Source organism: Chelonia mydas, chromosome 6 (assembly GCF_015237465.2).
Source record: "Chelonia mydas isolate rCheMyd1 chromosome 6, rCheMyd1.pri.v2, whole genome shotgun sequence".
In the NCBI taxonomy this organism is placed as follows: Eukaryota; Metazoa; Chordata; order Testudines; family Cheloniidae; genus Chelonia; species Chelonia mydas.
The window spans coordinates 60,528,340-60,555,185 of record NC_051246.2 but is presented as its reverse complement, the minus strand read 5'-3'; the positions used below and the strand labels follow the sequence as shown (position 1 = coordinate 60,555,185).

Genomic DNA, 26,846 nt, shown 5'->3' with positions numbered 1-26,846 from the left:
TATTAGAGCATAAGCTTTCGTGGGCTACAGCCCACTTCATTGGATGCATAGAATGGAACATACAATAAGATAGATAGATAGATAGATAGATAGATACACACACATATAGATAAGTTGGAAGTTACTATATAAACTGTAAGAGGCTAATTAGTTAAAATGAGCTATTATCAGCAGGAGAAAAAAACTTTTGGAGTGATAATCAAGATCATAGAATCATAGAATCATAGAATATCAGGGTTGGAACGGACCTCAGGAGGTCATCTAGTCCAACCCCCTGCTCAAAGCAGGACCAATCCCCAATTAAATCATCCCAGCCAGGGCTTTGTCAAGCCTGACCTTAAAAACTTCTAAGGAAGGAGATTCTACCACCTCCCTAGGTAACACATTCCAGTGTTTCACCACCCTCCTAGTGAAAAAGTTTTTCCTAATATCCAACCTAAACCTCTCCCACTGCAACTTGAGACCATTACTCCTTGTCCTGTCCTCTTCTACCACTGAGAATAGTCTAGAACCATCCTCTCTGGAACCACCTCTCAGGTAGTTGAAAGCAGCTATCAAATCCCCCCTCATTCTTCTCTTCTGCAGACTAAACAATCCCAGTTCCCTCAGCCTCTCCTCATAAGTCATGTGTTCCAGATCCCTAATCATTTTTGTTGCCCTTCGCTGGACTCTCTCCAATTTATCCACATCCTTCTTGTAGTGTGGGGCCCAAAACTGGACACAGTACTCCAGATGAGGCCTCACCAATGTCGAATAGAGGGGAACGATCACGTCCCTCCATCTGCTCGCTATGCCCCTACTTATACATCCCAAAATGCCATTGGCCTTCTTGGCAACAAGGGCACACTGCTGACTCATATCCAGCTTCTCGTCCACTGTCACCCCTAGGTCCTTTTCCGCAGAACTGCTGCCTAGCCATTCGGTCCCTAGTCTGTAGCGGTGCATTGGGTTCTTCCATCCTAAGTGCAGGACCCTGCACTTATCCTTATTGAACCTCATCAGATTTCTTTTGGCCCAATCCTCCAATTTGTCTAGGTCCCTCTGTATCCTATCCCTGCCCTCCAGCGTATCTACCACTCCTCCTAGTTTAGTATCATCCGCAAATTTGCTGAGAGTGCAATCCACACCATCCTCCAGATCATTTATGAAGATATTGAACAAAACCGGCCCCAGGACCGACCCCTGGGGCACTCCACTTGACACCGGCTGCCAACTAGACATGAAGCCATTGATCACTACCCGTTGAGCCCGACAGTCTAGCCAACTTTCTACCCACCTTATAGTGCATTCATCCAACCCATACTTCTTTAACTTGGTGACAAGAATACTGTGGGAGACCGTGTCAAAAGCTTTGCTAAAGTCAAGAAACAATACATCCACTGCTTTCCCTTCATCCACAGAACCAGTAATCTCATCATAGAAGGCGATTAGATTAGTCAGGCATGACCTTCCCTTCGTGAATCCATGCTGACTGTTCCTGATCACTTTCCTCTCATGTAAGTGCTTCAGGATTGATTCTTTGAGGACCTGCTCCATGATTTTTCCGGGGACTGAGGTGAGGCTGACTGGCCTGTAGTTCCCAGGATCCTCCTTCTTCCCTTTTTTAAAGATTGGCACTACATTAGCCTTTTTCCAGTCATCTGGGACTTCCCCCGTTCGCCACGAGTTTTCAAAGAAAATGGCCAATGGCTCTGCAATCACAGCTGCCAATTCTTTTAGCACTCTTGGATGCAACTCGTCCGGCCCCATGGACTTGTGCACGTCCAGCTTTTCTAAATAGTCTCTAACCACCTCTTTCTCCACAGAGGGCTGGCCATCTACTCCCCATGCTATGATGCCCAGCGCAGCATTCTGGGAGCTGACCTTGTTAGTGAAGACAGAGGCAAAAAAAGCATTGAGTACATTAGCTTTTTCCACATCCTCTGTCACTAGGTTGCCTCCCTCATTCAGTAAGGGGCCCACACTTTCCTTGGCTTTCTTCTTGTTGCCAACATACCTGAAGAAACCCTTCTTGTTACTCTTGACATTGCTTGCTGGCTGCAGCTCCAGGTGCGATTTGGCCCTCCTGATTTCATTCCTACATGCCCGAGCAATATTTTTATACTCTTCCCTGGTCATATGTCCAATCTTCCACTTCTTGTAAGCTTCTTTTTTATGTTTAAAAGATCCGCTAGGAGTTCACCATTAAGCCAAGCTGGTCGCCTGCCATATTTACTATTCTTTCGACTCATCGGGATGGTTTGTCCCTGTAACCTCAACAGGGATTGCTTGAAATACAGCCAGCTCTCCTGGACTCCTTTCCCCTTCATGTTAGTCCCCCAGGGGATCCTACCCATCCGTTCCCTGAGGGAGTCGAAGTCTGCTTTCCTGAAGTCCAGGGTCCGTATCCTGCTGCTTACCTTTCTTCCCTGTGTCAGGATCCTGAACTCAACCAACTCATGGATGGCCCATTTAGACAGTTGACAAGAAGGTGTGAGGATACTTAACTTAAGGAAATAGATTCAATATGTGTAATGACCCAGCCACTCCCAGTCTCTATTCAAACCCAAGTTAATGGTATCAAGTTTGCATATTAATTCAAGCTCAGCAGTTTCTCGTTGGAGTCTGTTTTTGAAGCTTTTCTGTTGCAAAATTGCCACCCTTAAATCTTTTACTGAGTGGCCAGAGAGGTTGAAGTGTTCTCCTACCGGTTTTTGAATGTTATGATTCCTGATGTCAGATTTGTGTCCATTTATTCTTTTGCATAGAGACTGTCCAGTTTGGCCAATGTACATGGCAGAGGGGCATTGCTAGCACGATGGCATATATCACATTGGTAGATGTGCAGGTGAACGAGCCCCTGATAGCGTGGCTAATGTGATTAGGTCCTATGACGGTGTCACTTGAATAAATATGTGGACAGAGTTGGCATCGGGCTTTGTTGCAAGGATAGGTTCCTGGGTTAGTGTTTTTGTTGTGTGGTGTGTGGTTGCTGGTGAGTATTTGCTTCAGGCTGGGGGGCTGCCTCTAAGCGAGGACTGGTCTGTCTCCCAAGATCTGTGAGAGTGAGGGATCATTTTTCAAGATAGGTTGTAAATCTTTGATGATGCGCTGGAGAGGGTGGGGGCTGACGGTGACGGCTAGTGGCGTTCTGTTACTTTCTTTGTTGGGCCTGTCCTGTAGTAGGTGACTTCTGGGTACACTTTTGGCTCTGTCAATCTGTTTTTTCACTTCAGCAGGTGCGTATTTTAATTTTAAGAATGCTTGATAGAGATCTTGTAAGTGTTTGTCTCTATTCTAGCTTCTTTTAATGCAGTTTAGCCACTGGAAATTAGGAGGAAAGTGCCGCATGATCAGCCAGTTCTCCAGAGACTAAAAGCTAGTTCTCCAGTTTGGGAACCTCTATTGTCAACTCCTTTAATGAGGTTCATTGCAAGACTGCTCTCTACAGTATACTAAATAGTGCTTTCTCCAATCTTGCTTTAAATGTCCCAAGCATCAGCACTATGCCATTATTCCCTAGGAAGAGGGAGGGAGAGTGACAGTGGCATGAGATGATGTAATTTTTATAATTTTTTAAAAGTAAATGTTGATAAATTGATTTTCAGAGATATTTCCATATTAATGTTTCATCTTCTTAATGGTGATGTTGCCTTCCAATCTTCTTGGTTTCAGCCAAACTGATTGGAAGACACTCAAATATGAAAAGCAACGTAAATGGGAGCAGTTGTTCATATATGTTTTGATCCAAACTTCAGCGAGATCAAAGATAATCTTTCCATTGACTTCTATGGGCTTTCGATCAAGCCATATATTGCAGAGCTTTTAGGAAACATACTTGGAAGGGAATTTGACTGATTACATTATATCTTTGACATTTACCAGAGAAAGTGTAATATTTGTATGGATTGAAATTTGAATTTTAACGAACTGCAACAACACTTTACTTTGGTGTGTGTGTGGGAATAACTTTTCTTGTACACTAACTGAGAAAATAGCCACCAAGTGCTCTTTTAAAGTTTCATATAAATGCTTTCTGGGGTGGTTATGCTGCCACCGTGAAGGAGACACACCAGATACATGTATGTGGGCACAACATTTCATAATAATCAGTTTGTGTAAAGCCTTATCTGGATACCTGGGGTATAATCAGCTCTTACTACATGCATGAAGCCACCATTAGTGCTCCTGGGAATCATGCTCAGACATCCATGACAGATTCTATTGTTTATAGTTTCATTTACATATCTAGTTATGAGGTTGATGAGATCATTTTAATTTTTAAATCACAGATTTAAAAGCAGGAATGACATTGCAAATTCTTAATACAACCAGGTTTCACAGTAGCAGCCGTGTTAGTCTGTATCCACAAAAAGAAAAGGAGTACTTGTGGCACCTTAGAGATGACATTTATTTGAGCATAAGCTTTCGTGAGCTACAGCTCATTTCATTGGACGCATCCGATGAAGTGAGCTGTAGCTCACGAAAGCTTATGCTCAAATAAATTTGTTAGTCTCTAAGGTGCCACAAGTACTCCTTTTCTTTTTGTTAATGCAACCAGTTACACTTCTGATAATAGGTATCTGAGGATTACCTGTTCTGTTCATTCCCTCTGGCGCACCTGGCATTGGCCAATGTCAGAAGACAGGATACTGGGCTAGATGGAGTATGTTCTATGTTTAGAAGGTTGGGGTTATGAATGTAGAATGGTAACATAGGGTCTCCTCACACAGACTATTAAGGAGATGAAAGTCATTATTTCTAGATATTCATTAAGGTATTGAATACGTATGACCTCAATGCCACACAATATTTATATTCTCCCTATGGGTAATTTTCAAGTACATGTAAATGTTCTTTGGTGGACGTTGTCCAATTTCCTTAATTTACAAGGATAAACTAATTACTAGACCCTCATCCATTTCTACACAGTATAACTTATTCAAACTGCATATAACAACACAACAGAGTAAACCCACTAACCACATATTTCACCATCACTAGGTTTCTTTTAATTCACAAAAAATAGATAAAATGTGGTGCCCTTCATATGGAGTTCTAAACAAAACCAAACACAAGAGTCAAAATGAGCCCAAGCCTATTTTAGAGTACATTGACTCACCTTTTTACCAAAGCTTTTCCACAATAACTAAAGATAGTAATTAAGTATACACATTAACTAAAGACACTTGCTCTGATCTACAGGGTCTGAACACCCACAACTTGTGCTGATGTCAATGCAAGTCACTGAGTGTTAGGTAACTACTCTACAGCTATGCCTCTGTAGTGCCATAGTATAGACACTTGTGAGAGCGATGGAAGGGGTTTTTCTGTTGCTGTACTTAATCCACCACTCCAAGAGGCAGCAGCTAGGTTGACAGAATTTTTCCACTGACCTAGCAGTGTCTATGCTGGGGCTTAGCTCACCTTAACTACATCTCTGAGTGGTGTGAATTCTTCACACCCCTGAGCAACACACCTAGGTTGACCTAAGTTTTAGGTGTAGATCATACCTTATGCCCCTTTAAAAGTCCCCGCCCAGGCCAAGTAAATTGAGATAGCTGAATTTAAGAGAGGTTAAGAGCAGATTCCAATATGGTCAACCCATCTGAATGTTAGGTGCTGTATTTGTTTGTTATAGACAGCATAAACTGAAGAGAGAAGTGTATAAAGTAAAATACAAATATTTCTTTAAAATGGACAGAGTTTAATAAAGATATTATACAATTAATAAGTTCCAGTCACTATATAATAATCTAGGTCATATACTGCAATGGCTATCAAGACGTTTGTGGCAGTTAAAAGCATTTGGCTTCACCTGTTGATTCTCAAGACATCCAAGCAATGCCAATATCCACTGTAAACCAACAAAACACTGCTTGGTATGTTCTATAGGTATGTCTTCACTACCCGCCAGATCGGTGGGCAGCAATCGATCCAACGGGGATCGATTTATTGCGTCCACTCTAGACGCGATAAATCGACTCCCGAGCGCTCTCCCATTGACTCCTGTACTCCAGCGCTGCGAGAGGTGCAGGCAGAGTCGAAGGGGGAGCAGCAGCAGTCGACTCACCCCGGTGGAGACACCACGGTAAGTCGATCTAAGTACGTCAACTTCAGCTACGTTATTCACGTAGCTGAAGTTGCGTAACTTAGATCGATCCCCCTCCCAGTGTAATTATCTTTTAGTATTGCCAACCCCAACCATTCAAAAATCATGAGAAGACCCCTCAAAATCACATGATTTTAAAAAATTGGGCGTCTTTTTATTTGCCTACTGTTTGAGCCTTTAGGTTAAGGTTAGGTGTTCCAGCTTGTATCCACAACCCCACAGGCTAGAAACATATTTAAAAATAAACAAAAGCTGATATTCTCTCATCATCACATAACTTGAGAAGCGAGGGCTTTAAGAAATGTCGCGAGACTCATGATTAAATCATTAGTTGGCAACACCAGAAACTGACTGAAAAGCACTGGAAAATTAGCAGTTAATTAAATAAACAATACCATGGTAGCCCAATTTTTTTTAGACAGTTCTGATAGTAAGCATTCTGGTAAATCCCCACTCACTTTGAACACATAAGAATTCTCGAGGTGATAAAATTGTATATTACTACCCAATTACAATGGGTCCCTGAGTTACTCATCATGACTGCTTTATGGATTTAGTTTCACAACATAATAATGAGTTCATCCTGGCTTCCTGAAATATCTGTAGAGATTATACACACACTTACTTTTTTCACAAATTGTGACAATGTTAAATAAATAAGACAACATGGCCACTGCTTAAAAAATAAAACCACTTTTGAATTACATCCGATGAAGTGAGCTGTAGCTCACGAAAGCTTATGCTCTAATAAATTTTAGTCTCTAAGGTGCCACAAGTACTCCTTTTCTTTTTACGGATACAGACTAACATGGCTGCTACTCTGAAAACTAAAAATTGACTTTCTGTAAACATTTCTGAGAATCCTGTAGTGTTTAGCAAATGAACAGTCCCACTGATTCAGCAGTGATGACTCAGATGGGCAAGGTAAGGCCAAAATGTTTTTGAGAAACACATTATCGTTTTACAGTCCACAGATACATGTGAGAAAGGTATGTGTTATCTGTGTTAATATATTATAAATTATATGCATAAAGACTAATACTCTACAAGCAAATGATTATTCTTTGTATTCTTGTGACACCTAAGAGACCTAGTTATGGATTTGGGCCCTATTGTGCTAGGTGCTGTACAAACAGAACAAAAAGATTTTCTCTGCCCCTCTTCATACTTATTTTAAATATACGCATTAAATGCTTTGGATGTATAAACAGAATTACATTTCTTTATATTTTGATTATATTGCTATTAAAAACCCTCCTCATTTCCCAAATTCCTTCCTTAGTTGTCTCACATATAACTCTTATTACAACATTAATAGAACTAACTTTGCCTGTTTTGATTTCTCCTGAAATTTTAGCTTTCCACTATTTTTGAAAAACAGTAGTTTATATATTACTGCTGTTTTCTGTTACTCAACAAAGCATGAAACCAAATGGCAGCATCACTCAGAAAGAATAGAAAATAAATAAATAACTTAGAAAAACAAAAAGAAGTGCATTAAGGGGAAAGAGAAGAGCAGCAGTGAAGAAGCAATGAAATCCTCCCTGCATCCTAAGTAAATGTCTCTACTAATTCTAAAAATAATATGGCAAAGAGCTAGCAGTTTGTTGTGGAAGGAGGATGGTTGCTCCTGGGAGGTTATAATTTGCTTTGGGAATAAGGATGTATGAATTTGTCCTTTCTTCCTCCTGCCTTGGTGCATTACCCCTTGAATTGGGATGAAAATGCTGGTGTTTCTCCTTGTCTTCTTTTTCCCTGATGCATCAGCTTCCTGTGCAGAGCCCTTTGCACTGGGGGTGATTATTCTTGTGTTTCTCCTGCTGCCCTGTTGCATCAACTTCCTGTGCAAAGCCCCATGCATTGGGGTGATGATTCTTGTTTTTTCCTGTTGCCCTGTATCGATTTCCTATGCAAAATCCTTTACAGTAGGGTGAAGATGGTTGTGTTGTTGCTGCTGCCTTAGTGCATCAACTGCCTGTGTAAAGCCCCTTGCATTGGGGTGAGTATTTATGTTTCTCCTCCTGCCATGGTGCATCAACTTCCTGTGTAGAATCCCTTGCATTGGGGGTGAGGATGCTTGTGCTTCTGCTAGTGCCCTGGTGCATCAGCTTCCTGTGCAGAATCCTTTGCATTGGGTGAGGATGCTTATATTTCTCCCCTTGTCTTGGTGCATCGGCTTTCCTACGCAGAACCCCTTGCGCATTGGGGTGAGGATGCTTGTGCTGCTCTCCTGCTGCTGCCTGCCCCGGTGCATGCTCCCTCCCTCCCCCGCTGCTGCTCCACTAGAGTTTGGTGCCCTACTTCACTCTACTTTAGTTTCACTCACTTTACATCCGGGTTTTTTCCCTAGGCAATGGGAGCCGTCGCACAGCCCGTTCCTTAGGCAAAGGGAAATAAATTCGCCGCACCAACACGTCAAGTAGTCCCCTCAGGAGGAGCCAGCGAACCCTCCCTCCCCCCCCGGCGGAGGCTGGCGACCTCTCCTTCCTCACTCCCCGGGAGGCGGCATGGGGTCCAGGGAGGTGGGAACTCGCCTCGCCCCCAATCTCTGTTTCCTCCCCCGTCTCCTCCTCCTCCTCCCCTTCCCCGCTTCAGAGCCGGAGTAGCTGTGAGAGAGCGTGTCGGGCGCGCGCAGCGGCAGCTCGGGCGCGCGCCCCAGGCAGGCAGGGAGGCCGGCGGCGGAGTGATCCCGGCGAGCGGGTGCTGCGGCCGGGCCGGGTGAATGGGATTGAAGAAGAGTTCAGCTTCTCGGCTTGTTTTTGTGTCACAGTTTCTCTTCTCCTGCGCCTCTTCTGCTTCGTTCCTTTCTTCCCGTCCGCCCCCTGCTCCCCCCGGCAGGCGGAGCCCCCTGGGGAGAGGGGGAAGGAAAAGGACCTCCCAGAGGAGAGAGAGAAGAGGAGGAGGAGAAGGGAGCAACCTACCATCTTCCACTCCCAGCTTAGATTAAAGAAAGTGAGAGGAGGAGAGAGAGGAGCCCAGAAGAGGGGGACAGGGAGGCCCAGAGGAGCCGCAGCACCTTCCCCCTATGAAGAAGAGCCCTCCCCCTCAGAGAGAGGTCCTGCCAGGGGGACCCCAGCCAGCCACCAGCAGCAGCACCACCAGCAGGGTGTAGTATCCCACCTTTTGGATTCTCCTCCTCCTCCTCCCTATTCTCTCCTTCTGCTCTCTTCTATGAGTAGCTCTATCCCTCGCCTCCCCCGTGCTTTTCTGTCTGTGTCTCAGGGAGTTGGTTGGGGGAGGGTGGAGGAGGATAGCTGGGGTGGGGGGGGGGGGGAGGAGCAGTCTACATAGGACGCTTCAGCCAACTTGGAGCTAAGGAGCAACAACTTAGTGTAACCCCCCCATCCCAGGCCTCCGACCCCCAAGGGGATAGAGCCCTAGGGGGTCATGTCCTTTCTCCCGCCCCTGCATGCACTGAAATAAGTTTCTGAGGAGGGGGAGCGAGAGATGGAGGTGGGCGACACATTGGGGTTGTGGTGAGGAGCAGGGGGAAGGAGATGACACATTGCACTGGGGATGGGGTGGGGGAGGGAGGTTTATCCCCTCCTCTCTGGTTTTCTTCAGAATGATTATTTCCAGGCCCTTTGCTGTTGGTTTGATTTGTTCCCTGTGATGCTGAGAGGGAAGTTTTATTATTATCTTTAAAACGATGCTGCTTTGATTATTGAGAATTTGTAGTAAAGCTGCTATTGCAGGGTTGTGTTTTTTTTGTTTTTTTTTTTGCTTTAATTTGCCTTTGTGGCCAGAGCAGCACTGGGAAAATTCCGTTTCTGCAAGTTGTAATTCAGAAGCATCTCCTGCCCCCCTCGTTCTGGGTCTGCCCTTCTTGCACAGGTACAAAGCTCAGTGGAAGGACACCTCTGGGATTTCACACTCCTACTTTGGCACATATTTGCGATGATTAGAGACATGTACCTTTTCTCTTCCATTTCTCTCTCTCTCTCTGTGTAGGAGGAGTGGGGCTGTGTGTGGGACTCTGCCATTTGGTCTAGTCCCGTTGTGCACGCTCCTCTCACCGCTTCTTTTTCTGTTTGCTTCTTTATTATTCTGAGCTTCACTGTTGATAGGATTTCTTTTTCTCTGACCACATTTGCAGCGTGGTGGGTGCTTGCAGGACTGCACTGTTAGATTTTTAGATGAATTTATATTGGATCCACACATGGAGTCCTTTATTCAACTTCTACTCACTTGAGTGTCACAAAATGAATATGCACTGGTTAGGGTACAAATATGCTTGAACAGAGTAATTTCCAAGTTCCAAATTCTTTTAATGGGGCATGATTGCTAGTGCAGTGGTGGTTTTTGTTTTCCTTGGTTTGTAAATGTCATCACAGTTCAGTCACATGCTAGAATATTCTTTGTTTAGATATCAAAGTAGAGTGTTCAGTATGTCCCCACTTTTTTATTTGAAGTGATGGTGCTCCCCTGCAAGTTTTATCCATTTATAATTGTAGATGAGAGGTTCTTTTATTTGATGCTTGTTTAGGCCCAAGCACTGAACTTGACATGAACTTTTTCTTTTTTTATCACAGTAGTGACTGGGTTTAAAAAAAAAATCCTATTGGGGACAGTAATTGTCATGTTGTGTACAGTAGGTCTGAGTGAGGGAAAAATCTGATATGGGCAACTTGTGCCCTGCAATCTTAACATTTTAATAGAGAGTGACATAGCTACATTTGCACACTGGTTAGTTGGATGAGTGTGAGAATTTTCTCAGCCTAAGTTCATTCTTTATTAGAATGAATTTATCATCACATTAAACATGTATTACCTTGGTTTCAGAAGGAAAACTAAAGGGCAGTTACCCCATATGCTTATATTAATGGGGCACTTTTATTAATATCTTGGAATTTTAAGTGTCTAATGTGCTTTCTGCTATTTAAAATGTAGGTTTGCTTTTTGCCTTTCACTCAACTTTGACAATGAAAACTATTCGTTAGTTTCACTTTTGATTGTAGTAAGTTTCATATTTGAGATTTCTTCATTCTCTAACCCAAAGCTGGTGCTGTTTGGGTTTTCTGTATTTTAGGGGAATGTTTAAATATCAAAATAAACTTAGTTGTCATAAAAATTAATTGAAGAAAAATGGTAATAGGTTTTATAGAAGCTTAATAAAAGCTTCAATTGTTTTTAAGTTTTGTGCCTTAACCTACTTGCCAGTGTTCCTGTAAAGATATAATACAAAACACAAACCGCCCCCTCCCCCATCCAACCTATAAACTTTTGAAAGGTCTGTTTTAGGTAAAACGTGAAAAGTCCTGAGAGTTGGTAACTATGTCCAACATTAATATACTACTGTGTATTTATTTGATTAGTATTTAAGAGCAAGGTCTCCAACCAACCAACCAACCAAAAACTTCACTCACAGCACAACTAGTGTTTTATAAATCCATACTAGTTAAAGTAGTTATTCATCCACATTTTAGTAGAAATATCACTTTAAAAAAAAAAAAAAACTGGGAAACTCTTTGATTGCTGAATGAAATTACTAGTTTTCCTGAAGTAAAGAATTTTGTAGTTTAGTAAATATTGTGATAGTTCTAAAAATTTTTTCCCTTAAAATTGTTTTTCACTTTAAACTTTGTCTTATTGAGATTGAAAAAATTAGATTCTTGTGTGTGTGGGCTTATATCTTTTAGGAGTTTGAGCAACTGATAGCAGGGATGTTAAGCAATCCTCTTACATGATTGGAAAGTTAAAGATATCCTCTCCTTTTGTCACCTTTGAGGTTCTCTTTTTGTATAAGCAAATCTTTGTAAGGTATTGTCCAGCAGGAGGTGCTTGTGCTGCAAATGCCCACCAGCAGCTGGAAATCTACATCATACCTGGAATATACTCGAGCTCTACTGATCTGGGCAATGAAGGATCTGATTTTACTCCCAAATTTGGGTTATTGAGTTTCAATTAAGAAGTAGCAAACCTGGTGTACTGATACATAATTAAAGGGAGCCTCTCAAGGTATTTTTCATAATTCAAAAAGTATTTTTATTATTGTCTGTGAATAATTACCCATTGGAAGGTTAATATTTGAAGTGTTTTCTTCTGGTTTTGTTTTCTTTCCCTTGTGCATGTAGGGTTATTTATGCATCCTGGACTGGGCTACTCTTGCCAGTTTGTTTTTATAAGGGTGCAGAAGTCTGCTGGGTTGCTGGTATTCACTTTCTTTCCTTTTGGAAGTGAAAACATAAAAGCATTTTATTTTTAAAATTTTTGGAGAGGAGTTGTAGGAAGTCATGGATTTTACAGTTGTGGGGTGTTTTTTTTTTTTTTTAATATTTGTATGTTCAGTTTTGGATATCCAACTTTGACATTAAGTCAAAGTTTTAATGTAGGATTTTTAAAGTGTATCCCCCGCCCCTTAGTGTTGAACTTACATTTCTATTCATAGTACAGGGCCTGGGTGTTTCTTATCCTCTCTCTATATTCCTATTTTGGGGGTGATATACTGAGAAGTTTTGAAAATAGAAATTGTAAACTTTTTTTTGCAGAGTATTGAACTGATTGGATATGCACAAAACAGATCAGTTTCTTGTTTTAAAAATATAAACTTTGTTTTAATTGGGCCCTTGGAGGTTTTGTTGTTCTGTATACTGTAGGAAAGTTCTAATAGTGAAGATATGTCGTCATTGTAATTGTTCATGCAGTTTGTTTTATAGGGAAGTAACTGTCCTTAAATATGAAAATATTGGAGCTATTTAACTGTTCCAGAGTGTTAGGTGTGCTTTGTTTTCTGGATAACTTTACTTGAATGAAATGAATTAATATCATTGGAATTTGTTTACTATTTCTGGTTAAATCTTACATAAATCTTAACATTTACAGGGACTCTGTGGGGTATCTTATTTAGTATGTTTTGGGCACTGCATATTAGATAAACTGCCCTGGTGCCCTGTTGTTCTGTGTATCTTCATGCACATGTCTATAATTAGATATCTTTTAAAACTTTCTACAACTTGGTATGGCCACAGACTATGGACGAAAGCTTCTTTACAGAATTTAAGAGGTGGACGCCATCTTTAACTATTTCCACCATGACTTAAGTGTCAAGGCAAACCGACTATAATGCTGTAAGGATATATAATTTTTTAAGATGTCTGAACCCATAGAGTCAAACAGCTGTGGATGGAAAGAGGCTAACCTTGTTTTTAAATTTTTTCTGTGCCAGGCATGAGGGTACTGTGGGTTTTACCATGCAAACCTTTACTTGTACAAATAGTTCTACTGACATGGGGCATATCTAGTCTCTCTTTCTGTAGGTGTGGAGTCACCGTAGAAGAGGGAGCTGGTGCAGTTCCACTGTGCAGAGGGGCATTCCCTGAGCCTGACCATGCAGGAGGAGAGGCCCTGATATAGGAGGGAAAATGCAAGAAGATCTATCATTATATGCATCTTGTCTTCCCCTACCCCCACATGGGGCAGTGTAAGGATCTACTGAGGCTAGTTCTACCACTCTTAAGGTCTGGAAGGAAGATTCCTGCCCCTGTGCATGTTCTGATTGTCCCACCAAGTTACTTGTGCCAGAAACTAGGCTCAGGGTTTGTGCTAATACGTTCTACTTATACAAAAGTTTGTAGGATCAAACCATAATTTGAGAAGGTGGAACAAGTGTGGTTCAGGTTCTTGTGTGTATTGACTACAACAGGCAAGATGTTTGTGTCCTGTCTTGTTAATACTTGTTAATGGAGGGTGGACTGGAAGATAGTTTTTGTACATGTCTTACATGTAAAAGGTGGTGAAAAGATTAATGTCAAGTTTGGTCTGGTGTAGAGGAGGTATTTGGCTCGTGTCAATTATGAAGGTACAGATTGTGCCTGTAGAAAATGGGCCTAATTTTGGATGGAGGATATTAGGAGTACTTTTACATTTCTTTCTTTTCCCTAATCTTTTTATTTTGTCATGTTATAAGGACTCCACCAATTTAAAAGTCTCTTCTATGTGATTCTTTTTACCTACCATTGTTACTTGTAATAGATTATTATAACTATTTTATTCTTTGTTTTTTTTCTTTGTACATTTGACAACACTTTGTATATTTGGTTTCACCTTTTGTCTGTGTGAGTTTTTGACACGGCAACAATGGAGAGAAAAATATCTTAAAATACTAGAATATGTTAGTACTACAATAACAATTGGCAAGGAGACTTGGGACAGGAGCTGAATCAGCTACTAATTTATTTGTTTTTAAAATTGACAACAGTTTGAGTTGAACTTGTATCCTTAACTCTAGAATTTTATGGCCTTCAAATTATGTTTTAAAACTGTATAAAGCTCTTTTAGGTCCCATATAGTCCCCCTTAAATTGTCACACTTAAAGCTTTAACGACATTTTTAGTCTTGAAATTTCTATGTTTTTAAACGTTTTTAGTAAAAATGGTTCTGTGACACATGGTTCATTATAGGCTTCAAAAGCAAGGATGTATTGGTTTCTATATTTGTTAATATTAATGCAAACCAGTGCACGGTCCCTTGCAGAGTTTATAATCTCTACAGCAGTGGTAATCTCTGCCTAGAAGCTCCACACCCTGATGTCTTGACCTATTCCAGAGCCTCTGCATTCAGACTTTTTTTTTTTTCCTCTCATCTGCTATTGCAAACACCCACTCTTTAGTCAGAAGTAATATGTGGAGGCTGTGTTTCTCAAAAAACTGGATCATGTAACTTAAAAATTAACCACTCTCTCTCAAACTCTTACATAGATGCTCTCTTAAAAAAAATCAGCTGGTGTGTCAGGAGTGTATTTCTGTTTGTGAGTTTATTATAGGCATACATTTTATTTTAAATTATTATTTCTTAAAATAGCACCTTTTTTTCCCTGAATAATTTTACATTTCCACACTACTGTGCTTTAGGGATAAAAGGCCACATTACCAAGTTCATTCACTATAAAATTGGCATTGAATATGCCTTAAAAGGACAAGGTGAGTGAGGTAATATCTTTTATTGGACCAACTTCTTTTAGTGAGAAAGCGCTCTTAAGCTGTTCTCCTCATCATGTAATTAGGAATGTGCTCTGAAAACCTTAGCTGGTGTTGCATATTTTTTCATGGGGGACTATCAGATGCCTGAATGGTTAAAACAGTGTGAGGAAGAGGATAGGGTCTAACAGGTTGGAGACTAGTACTATGATGAGCTAATCTATGTTTGGACTCTATAGGGCTGTGAAAGAGAACTCTAACGCAAGAGCCAAAAGATGGCTTTTGTTCTTGTTTTGACTGCATCCAGAATACAAACTCTCAGGACTTGAAGGGAAGAAGGAACAGCAGAAAGGCACTGATTCCTGCCCCACTTCCCGCTGGGGATACAAGTATTGTTAACCATGTGCAGCTCTAAAGTAGTGTAAATGCAAACAAAATAGTAGTTTATTTCTTTAGTTAATTATCAGAGCTTTAAACTCTTTTAACCAAAACTTCTAAGTAATAATAATTTTCTGATAAACTGGCTGATAGTAACCATGGCAACAGCTGTCTTTGGCCTTGTGGACAGTATTATTGCTGTATTGACGAAGCCTTTAGTTGTTTTTGTAGCCTGTTGCCTATGTGGGGAAGTGCAGTAGAATGTCTTTCAGGTGACTTAAACAGCATTGCCAGTCTGTTTGTTGCAATGTGCCATTGCCTGTCTCTCTCATGTTCTAGAATCTCTTGGCCCTTTCTCTGCTGCATGTTTGTGGAGGTGCTGATAATGCCTGGCTGCCTGGAAATGCAAGAACTGTGCTGAGCCTCTTAGTACAGACTGTACTTGCATTTTTCACTAGTTTTGGGGGTGTGTGTGTGTGTGTGTCTGTCTGTGTGTGTGTGATATATAATCTTAATTCAGAGCTCAAAATAATAACTTATGGGCTTGGAACACAGTATGATTTTCCTTCCATGATAAAGCCTTCTTAGAACAGGCTGGTAGGGGGAGCTGGCCTTCCCTCTATTGAACTGGAATACGGTGTATGTTTTCAGAGGCCTATACTTAAATACAGCCATTTAATTTTCAGCTAAGCTCAACTCCCTTTTTAGAGAAAGGGCAAGCTGCTGCTTCAGTGCATTTTGGTGATCGAGGAAAAGGGTAATATATTTCCAAATAATAAGTAGTAGGCAAGGGAAATACTCCCCTCACAAAAATACTTTTCCCAGTGAAAATCAAAAGTGTTGTTTGAAAACCTTCTCTAATATTATTGAATGTAACAGTCCTGATAAAAATACAAGTTGTTTAAAAAAATAATGTATGCAAGCCAGAACCTTTTCTATAGATTTTAATCTAGACAGTTACTGCTTTTTTTGAGTTACTAGTGAGTTTAGAGATGTTGTTGTTGTTGAAGTCTGTGTTCATCTTAAATTTGATTAATATAATGAATAATGTTGACTTTCGTGTAATGTACTTTGGGATCTCGGTGTGGTATGTATATATGATGCTGTAAAATGAGATGGTCAAAATATGGCCCCTGGAGATATGTATTATAGTCTACATCTGACCTCATCTTAAATAAGAATGCGGCTTATCATGGAGGCTACAGGTCCCGGTATACAGAGCTTTATTTTTATTTAAAGCAGCCTGCTAGATAAAGATGAACCATTGCATGCTGGGATCTGTAGTTTTCATGAGCCAAACTTTCATATTCATGGTAATGGCTTGTGAACACTGCTATACTTTATGTAAACTAGATATGGTCCTCAGGCTCCCAGCAAGCTGCTTAAGTGGCCCTTAGTTGAGCAGTTTGGAAATCCTTGATGTTCATATTATGCAGAGGAAATATTCTTTATTTACAAGTTCCTTGTAACCTCCAGTTGAGTAGTTTGTTTGGAGAACAGTAGTTGTTGGAATACTTCTTTCTGCATGCAGAATAATTATGTAATTAAGTGAACTAATATACTACTTGATTTGTGATTGTAAAGGATACTAATTGTGATTCTTGAGAGTTTTTTACATGTTTCAGAGTAATTCTAATGTTATGGATGTTTAACATTTGGCACCAAAAGTCTTTACTCATCTGCTACCAATATTGTTTCCTTCTTCTAAATTAAAGCATTGTAGCTGTGTCGCTTGTACTGCTATAGTTAAAGATGAGTAGAACGAAAGGCTTTTTGCCTGCCAAGATATGACTTCAGTGTTCGGTGTTTATTGAGGTCCAGTGATACCATAACTAACCTCTGGAGCAGAGAAGTGCCTTCCTTTCACTGCTTTAGGGTTAGTGATGTCATTAGCTGTTACCAGGGAAACACAGAACCCTGAATTCAGGTTTTGGCAGGTAAGAGAAGAATTAAATTACGTTCAGATATTTTGATTTCAAGTGTCTTTGAGCATTGCTTATCATTCCCTAACATAGGGAGAGTTCCCATTGAAGTCAGTGGATGTCTTGCCTGAATAAGGACTATAGAATCACTTTTAATTAATTTTTAACCCTTACAAATATATTGGGCCAATTTAATCCCTTGCATACCTTGATAGGCTTCAGTGGAGTTAAACCATAGATAAATTTGTTCCTTGTCCAAGATCTTGCACACCAAATTTGATATAGAAATTTAATTTATAAGTGTCCTAAATTTTTGCTTTAAGTAAGTAAACAGTTTTAACTCTCTAAACAAGTATTTAGAGAGAACACCTTTTTGTTACGTAATTAACTTTTTCTTAGTGGTTTATTTTAAAAATCAAAGTAGTTGTGAAGTTATACAAGAGCAAAAAATCTGAAATCAGTGGTTGAAGAAATAAATTTAAATATTTAATGCACCAATCCTGCAAAACCTTATATATGTACTTGACTTAAACATGTGAGTAGTCCTATTGAAATCAGTAAGAAAACTCACATACTTAAACTTCGGCATGTGTAAGTTTTTTCTGGATGGGGGCCTTAGATGTTTAATCTTGGAAAGTGGCTTCTGGGCATATGCAGTAATTAGTTTGCATACAGGTCCTTATGGTAAAATAATTTTCTCTGGCTCACGGAGCACATCTAGTTGTCTGTATGCTCTCCTTATACCTGTGCGGAATGTTGGAGCTTTCCTATGAAGATCTGAGAGGGAATTTTATCCGCAGTACACATTATTTCAATATATGTTTGCATAACAGTTATCAAAATAGTAACTCTCTCTTCTACCCATCATATGCATTTCAAAATATTTTAAATATTTAGATGGTAATTAGCTCCTTTTGAGGCATGAAGTTTATTTTTTCAGAGCTGGTGTATTGTGTATATTAAGCATTTTATTTCTGGTGGTTGTCTTTAAAACTCATCTGCAAAAAAGGAAATTAATATAGAAATTTGTTTAAATAATGCCTTGTACATATGCATAACTAGTTAGTCATAGCTTTCTCTAAATATGTTCTATATCCACACACAACATAGTTAATACTCTGTTAGTAGCTGTGTCAGCTAACCATGTGTCACCCTTGCCAGAAGCCTGCTCTGTAAGATAGTGCAATGACCTGGTTACAGGAAGATGACCATTGTTGTGCTGTAAGGGTGAACCCCCTAATTGTACCTGTGCATCTGGGTAGACTGGACCTCTTTCCTAGCTCTTTGTGTGGTAGGACATCTCAGATGGCATTGCCGAACATATTGCTGGTGCTGCTCTATGGGTGTCTCTTCCAAGGACTCTAAACCTGCTGAGGTAGTATGTGATAGATGTCCTGTTTACCCAGAATTCACTGATAAAAATACTGTTAGAGAGTGTGGTAAGTGTGGATGTACAGGCGTACGTGACACAGAGTTGTGTTGTGAAAAAAGCTGCTCTGTAAGCGTATCTTGTATTGTAACAGGGTTGGATACATGTGTCATGACATGGAGTGAAATCCTGGCCCCAATGAAGTCAATGGAAGCTTTGCCATTGACTTCAGTGGGGCCAGAGTTTCACCCTGTTAACAAAAATATAATTGGACCTAGTGCATAAGGGTAAGAGTCAAACTTCACTAGGCAATGTGGTCTAATGGATGGAGCACTGGAATGGGACTCAGGAGGCCTGCGTTCTATTCCTGTCTCTACTATTGGCCTTTGGGTGGCCTTAGTTAAGTCACTTAATCTCACTGTGTCTCAGTTCCCCCTCTGTAAAACTAGGATAATGATACTGACCTCGTTTGGAAAGCACTTTGAGATCTACTTACAAAAAGCACTATATAAGTGCTAGATGATATTATTAAAGGGTTTTTTGCTTTAATTGGCCAAAGTAAAGAAGTAGCTAGAAATTAGTCCTTGTTGTGCCCAAGCTATAGCATTGATATAGTCTGTATTCAAAGTTGTTGTACCAGCAAGAGAGGGTAAATGGTCAGTTTTTAACAGCATTGTAAACGTATCTTTCTGTAACTTTAAAAAAAAAAAAAAAAAAAAAAAAAAAAAGGAACCTGGAGGGCTCAGGGGACTGGTAGTGAGAGATATGATTGAAGCCTTTCACTGACTTGAATCCAGTTTAAGTCCATAATAAACAAATTTCTTACAATTTCACGACTGTTTGGTCTCTATGAATTGAGATGGTGATACCAGTCCTGTTCCTGTTTTGTCTTACAAATTAACCATCATATTTGGTATTAATTGGCCTTCTTGTTGGCATTCTCTTCAGAGAGACCAAAAGTTAAAGGATCTGGCAAACAGAACTCCCCCTTTATCCCATGGAGAGGATGTCTGCAGATTAAGGCTGAAATGAGTTAGAATAATGAACTACTTCTGTCCATGCAGTACTTATCCTTTGGGTCACCAGAGCTTGAGTCCTGAAGTGAATTCTATGTAGGTGGAAATTTTTTATCCCACTGAGTTCTATTGACTTCACTAGGACTCTACTCGAGGGCAGGGGGGCTCATTGCAGGACAACCTGGAGCTCATTGCAGGATCAGAGCTTAAAGTTTCAGTTTTAAAGGCTGCTGATTGCCATGTTTTACCAGATTTCAATTAGCTTCAAACTCAAATTAAACAAAACTCTTTTCCCTGCTTCAGATATTTCTCATTATTGTTTATATAACAATTTTGCCATAGCTTGAAACTTGAGAAGTTTTTGCCGTGTTGTTACAGAGGCCGTTCATGAATGCCTGATTGCTGGTATAGAATTTTTATAGAAAAAGACTATTGGAGTAGTTGCTTAAGATAAAAGCACCTTATGAGTACTGTAATTGTTATATTGAAATACAATTGTAGCCAATCAAATCATAGACATGTTGGACAGTTACTTTAAATGTTAAATTGAAGGTGGTTCCTTTTTAGGGGGTAATAACAGTATCTTCTTGGCCTCAGAGTTGATTAGCTCATGATAAGACTGTTACTGTGTTAATAGGAAGTTGTTATACTGACATTTTAAATTTAATATTGAAATTGAAAATGAAGAGAGAAGCTGTTAAACACAAACTAAATTTGCTGTCAAACTGTTGAAAGGTCCAAAAGGGTCTCTTTTTTTTTTTTTTTTTTTTTTTAAAGCATTTTCCTTTCTTTTCAGTTTCTGAACTCCTGTAATTTCCCTTCTTCCTTCCCTTTTGTAATCCTTTACCCATTCTCCCCATCGGAGGTCATCAGGATTTTTGTCCCCAAAATAAATGTTCTATTTTGTTTACAGTAAGCCAGATATATCCCTGGCGTAATTAGTGACTTCAGCATGCTACATAAGGGGTAACGTCGTCTCAGTGTTTTTAAGAATTGAGGGTCATGTGATCCCTTGCATGAGCAAAGGGATGACAATCTGTCAGATCTCTGCTTATGGCCACAAGATGTTGTTGGATAGGTAGCACTTCATTGTCTGTCTTCACCCAAGCCTGGCAGAAGTTAGTACTCAGGGATCCATCTCTGTGGCCATGGAAGGGATGGACCAAGGGTCAGGAGAGGTTAGAGATGGAAGATGGATATTCTCCATACACTTTGCTGTCTTTCCCTCACCTCTCTAACAAGGTTAAGTATTCCATTAAAAAATGTACACTGACAGTTCCATTATTAACTTTTGTGTTCACGTCCTCTGCGCTGTTGCCCCTTCCGTCTTTGGGTTTCTAGGAACAGTGGACAGTAAGAATCATGTCACTTTTTATGGGACTAAAGCTTATTATATTGTGGGGAGGGAGCTTGCCCTTGCTTTCTTTGTGGGACCCTTTCACAGCAGTTTCCAGTCCCCTATGTGACTTTTTTCCTGATGTGTAATGATAAATCTGAATTTTGAGGGGTTGATATTCTTCCAGTATAAACAATGTAAGAGAAAAGTCTTGAACTGTAGGGAGTGAAAGATGCAAAGAAAGAGGTGGAAGGAAGAAATTAAATATTTCAGTGGTTTGTGTGTGTGTGTGTGTGGGGGGGATTGGTTTTTTTTTTTTGGTTCATAAACATCATTTTAGAAGTGAAATTGGTCCAGTTAAAACTTTTTGGTAGTTTTCTTTTTTTCATGTAATATGTGGAATTTTTCTGATTCCTGTGACATCATTGGTAGCACAGAACTTGAAAATTTGAGTTTGTCAATCAATCTGTATAAAGAGATTATAACAGCCATTCAGAACAGAGAGATCTGCATGATAATTTTAGTCATAAATGACCATACAATGACTGTTCAAATGAAGTATCTATAATAATCAGAGAGCAGGGAATTGCACAACTGGAAAGTGGCATTTTGGACACTTGTGCCATATGAATAATAAACAATAAAAATGTCCATATATGAATAATAAACAATAAAAATGTCCATATCTACCTCAGTTGTACAGCAGTCTTGCATGCTGGCTGTGAATTCCATTTATTTTCACTATACACAAACTAAAATTGTACACTAACACAATTTCTTATCTGATTGGAATAAGTGTTCCCATTACATATTTTATAATGTTATAGTTTGCAAAGTCTCTCTGTTCATATTGGCTGCTAATGGCCATCAGAAAAAAGATTTGCATTAATAACTGTACAGTTACAGTAGAACTACCATTATGAACACCTTGGGAATGAAGGTTGTTCGTAACTGAACAAAATGTTATGGTGGTTCTTCAAAAAGTTTACAACTGAACATTGACTTAATACAGCTTTGAAACTTTACTGTGCAGAAGAAAAATGCTGTTTTTAACAGTCTTAATTTAAACAAAGCAAGCACAGAAACAGTTTCCTTAACTTTGTCAATTTTAAAAAAACTTTCCCTTTGTTTTTTTTTTAGTAGTTTTACATTTAACACAATATTACACAGTATTTGCTTTTTTATTTATATTTGGTCTCTGCTGCCTGATTGTGTACTTCTGGTTCCAAATAAGATGTGTGACTGACTGATCAGTTTTTAACTCTAGTGTTTGTAACTCTACTTAAATCCCTCCTTCTAGCTAGTTAATGCTCTCAGAACTCCCAGTCTGTATGTCCACAATAAATGTGGCCACCCCAGCTTTTGATGCCTTCCCCATCCAATCCTAGATACTGCATTAAAAGGATGAATTACTTGTATGGAGGGAGGAGAGAGCTAAACCTTCCTTAACGTCCATCCAAGGAGGAATAGTAGAAGGGAGATCTGGGGTTGATGGGATGATAAAGTGTAGAGGGAAGGCCCAAACTGAGGTGGGTAAGTATGCTTGTGGGCATATGGGGTCTGGTAATTTTGAGAGCAATAGTTAGAGGATAGGGGTGGGAAGGAGAGTACAGAGAGCACAGTAAAGTAGTATAACAAAACTTTAGGATGTTCCTTGTTGGCTTATATATATAATTTTCAAAAGACTTTACAAAGTTTGGGTCAGACTGACAGCTGATGTAAATAGGCTTAGCTCCATTCAGGTCAATTGAGTTAGTCTGATTTATACCACTTGAGAATGTGGCCCATTATTTTATTCTGTGAGGGAAGTAGGCAGCTAAGTATTATTATCCCCATGTTATAGATTAAGGGGCTGAGATCAGAGTAAATCAGTTGCAGACCTGGAACTAGAACACAGGCCTCCTTGATTTTTTGCTTAATTCAGCAGAATTCTGCCTCCTGTCGTTTCTTATAGCCTTGAATACGGTTACCTTCTGAACAGGAACATCCTCAAATTATTATGTAGTTAATGAGTATTACTGTACAAACAAACAGTCCCTGCCCCAGAGGACTTTATAGTCTTATAAGACACAGACTTTACAGTTCAGACATACAGATATATTGGATGGTTGTTCATTCTTGAAGTCCTGCAGATTTTTTTTTTCTTTAACTTATATTTGGTGAGTTATCACTGGAACGACATGGGAGTGAAATGTGCTTTCAGGCAGGGATTTGAATGAGGAAAGGGAGGTTGTTTGGTGCACAAAGAAAGGAGTACTAAATGTAGGATTTGACACCGAAGAACCAAATAACATTCAGGTTACATAGATCATAGGGAAGCACCAGCCCCATTATAGTTAAGGCTAATAAGCTAGTTAGGACATGTAGAAATTAAGGTTGCATGCACAACCTTAACTGGTCTCTTGTATGAGTGCATTATGATGCAATCTTTCATTGCATGATCAAGTACTGTTCCTTACATAAGGATAATGGTAACGTAGCTACACTTGGACAACCAACACAGCCTTCCTTTAGTTCAGTTCAGAGAATGGTGCAGTTACATATAAAGCTAATTTAATTTCACAATCAGATGGACTGTGTCAGTGAGTCTTCCCTATTATTCTGTGTTTTATCTACTAGGTAGTTTGAAGCATAGTTTACTATGTACTTTTCACAGTATTCAATTACAGGAGTACATATCTGTGTGTATACACAAGGGGACAGAGTTTTTTAATTTTATTTTTATTGTTTTAGGGGCAGAATTAAAGTGAAGGGTTTTCGCTTTCTAATTTCTGAATAAAGCTTGACATCATCACAACATATCTGACAAGATGAGCACTGAATGAGGCAGTGTGTAGTAAGTGTCCTGCTTTGTTTATGATACACTTAATAAAGTTAGCCTTATTCTCTGCCATATAAAAAAGCTACATTGAGAACTTCTGAATGCTTCACTTTACCAAGTCAAGAAATGGCAAAGCTATAATTCCATGTACAATCTTAACTCTTCTCCCTTGGGAGTATGAATTATGATCTTTAATTACATGATCATATGCTATTAGTTCTCATTTTGTTCATTGTACTGGTTGGACGATGTGCAGTAATTGAATTGGGATAAATGTATTTTTAAATAACTTGTTAGAGCAAAAGTCAAGATGAAAGATGCACAGAGTCAACTAAAAATGAAAAATATATTTTTGCACATTATGTTGTAATTTGTATTACTATATCTCTGGATACTAGTCATGGACCAGGACCCCAGTGCTTAGTGTCGTACAAACACAGAACAAAAAGATGGCCCCTGCCCCAAAGAACATTAGATTGATAGGGAAACAGTATACACAATATATCGACTTCTATCACAGAATAATACAACACTTTCATTATGACCTTGATATTATCAGCAAATAGTTGGTGTGTACAGATTAAAATGTGCAGTGTGTTATGTGATTATAGGGCTAGCATAAGATTGTAAATAAGGTTTTGTATTATACTGTGAGAGGAAATTAGTTTGTTGTATGTAGTGTTTGTTTATCAGTTGGAGGAAGAAGAAAGTTCCCTGGGATGTGAGTCTGTTACTCTAAGTGGAAATAGTTTGCATGAGCATTAGAGTATGGTGAAGAGTTGTCCCATAATTTTATGCCTTTTTTAGGGTTCGTGCTAGGGAGTAGGGCTGGGTGCTGTTACACTTGAAGTTTAATTCCTTTTAAACTGAGTTTTAGTGTACAGAATATAATATATCAAAATGTGTTACATAGTGTTTAGTATGTCCATCTGAGAAAGGCAACTGCCATATTGTATATGTGCCCGTATTGGATGATGTAGACACATACATAGTATACCTATAATATAGGGTGTCAGTTTGTGGTTTTGCCTCTTTCTGATGATTACTTGGCATTAGGGCTGTCGATTAATCGCAGTTAACTCACGGGATAAGCTCAAAAAAATAATCGCAATTAATCGCACTGTTAAACAATAGAATACTAACTGAAATTTATTGAATATTTGTGGATGTTTTTCTTCATTTTCAAATCTCTATTTCAGTTACAGTGCAGAATACAAAGTGTACAGTGCTTACTTTTTACATTATTTTTGATTACAAATACTTGCACTGTAAAAATGATAAAAGAAATAGTATTTTTCAATTCACCTCATACAAGTACTGTAGTGCAATGTCTTTATCATAAAAGTGCAACTTACAAATGTAGGGTTTTTTGTTACACAATTGCACTCAAAAAAAACAATATAAAACTTTAGTGCCTACAAGTCCACTCAGTCCTACTTCTTGTTCAGCCAACCACTAAGAGAAACAAGTTTGTTTACATTTATGGAGATAATGCTGCCAACTTGTTGTTTACAATGTCACCTGAAAGTGAGAACAGGCAGTTGCATGGCTTTTTGTAGCTGGCATGGCAATATATTTATATGCCCCCTGCGCTAAACATTCATATGCCTCTTCATGCTTCAGCCATTGTTCCAGAGGATATGTTTCCATGCTGATGACACTCATTTAAAAAAAAGTGGGTTAATTAAATTAGTGACTGAACTCCTTGGGGGAGAATTCTATGTCTCCCGTTCTGTTTTACCTGTATTCTGCCATATATTTCATGTTATAGCAGTCTCAATGATGACCCAGCACATGTTCATTTTAAGAACACTTTCACTGCAAATTTGACAAAATGTAAAGAAGATACCAATGTGAACTTTCTAAAGATAAGCTACAACACTCGACCCAAAATTTAAGAATCTGAAGTGTCTCCCAAAATCTGAGAGGGATCAGGTGTGGAGCATGCTTTTTAGAAGTCTTAAAAGAGCAACACTCTGATGCAGAATCTGCAGAACCCAAACTATTAAAAAAAAGAAAATCAGCCTTCTGCTGGTGGCATCTGACTCAGATGATGAAAATGAACATGTGTCAGTCCGCACTGTTTTCGGTCATTAGCGAGCAGAACCCATCATCAGCATGGACGCATGTCCTCAGAAAGGGTGCCTGAAGCATGAAAGGACACATGAATCTTTAGCGCATCGGGCATGTAAATATCTTGTGACACCGGCTACAACAGTGCCATGCGAACGCCTGTTCTCGCTTTCAGGTGACATTGTAAACAAGAAGCAGGTAGCATTATCTTCTGAAAACGTAAACGAACTTGTTTTGTCTGAGCGATTGGCTGAACAAGGACTTGTAGGCTCTAAAGTTTTACATAGTTTTATTTTTGAATGCAGGTTTTTATTGTACATGAACTTACAAATGTAGAATTAACTTTCATGATAAAGTGATTGCACTACATTACATGTAGTAGGTACATTGAAAAATACGATTTCTTTTATTTTGTACAGTGCAAATATTTATAATAAAATAAATACAAAGTGAGCACTGTACACTTTGTATTCTGTGTTTATAATTGAAATCAATATATTTGAAAATGTAGAAAACATCCAAAATTATTTAAATGAATGGCATTCTCTTATTAACAGTGTGATTAATCACGATACATATTTTTTAATCACTTGACAGCCCTACTTGGCATATAAATTTTTGAGAAAATTTTCTCTTATGGTGGGCATGATACAGTTTTATAAAACAATGAATGGGACAAAGATGGTAAATCAGGTATACTTATGTTATCCTCCTTCGTGGTACAAGAACAAAGGCACACCAGTTGAAATTGAAAGGTAACAAATTTAAAGTTAGTAAAAGAAAATAATTTTATACAATCAGTAATTAATCTGTGAAACTCCCTGCCACAATATTATTGAGGCAAGGAACTTAATAAGATTCAAGCGAGGCTTAGATAACCTGAATAGCAAGAATATTCTCAGTTATACCAGATAAAAATTTTAAG

The 26,846-nt window shown here is 39.2% G+C and overlaps 1 protein-coding gene across 16 annotated transcripts in view; it reads left to right on the top strand.

Annotated features, from left to right (window-relative positions):
- Positions 1-5,678: 5,678 nt before the first annotated feature.
- Positions 5,679-26,846, top strand: part of PHF21A (PHD finger protein 21A) — a 239,400-nt gene continuing 218,232 nt past the window's right edge. For 9 of the 16 annotated variants that reach the window (XM_037900141.2, XM_037900146.2, XM_043549985.1 and 6 more), the window contains exon 1: positions 5,679-9,197. The gene's annotated coding sequence lies outside the window, so the exon portion shown is untranslated. Of the gene's footprint in view, positions 9,198-9,866; positions 9,926-23,760; positions 23,864-26,846 lie in introns of those variants that run through there. The other 7 variants (XM_043549981.1, XM_043549983.1, XM_037900137.2 and 4 more) reach the window with 5 other exon arrangements.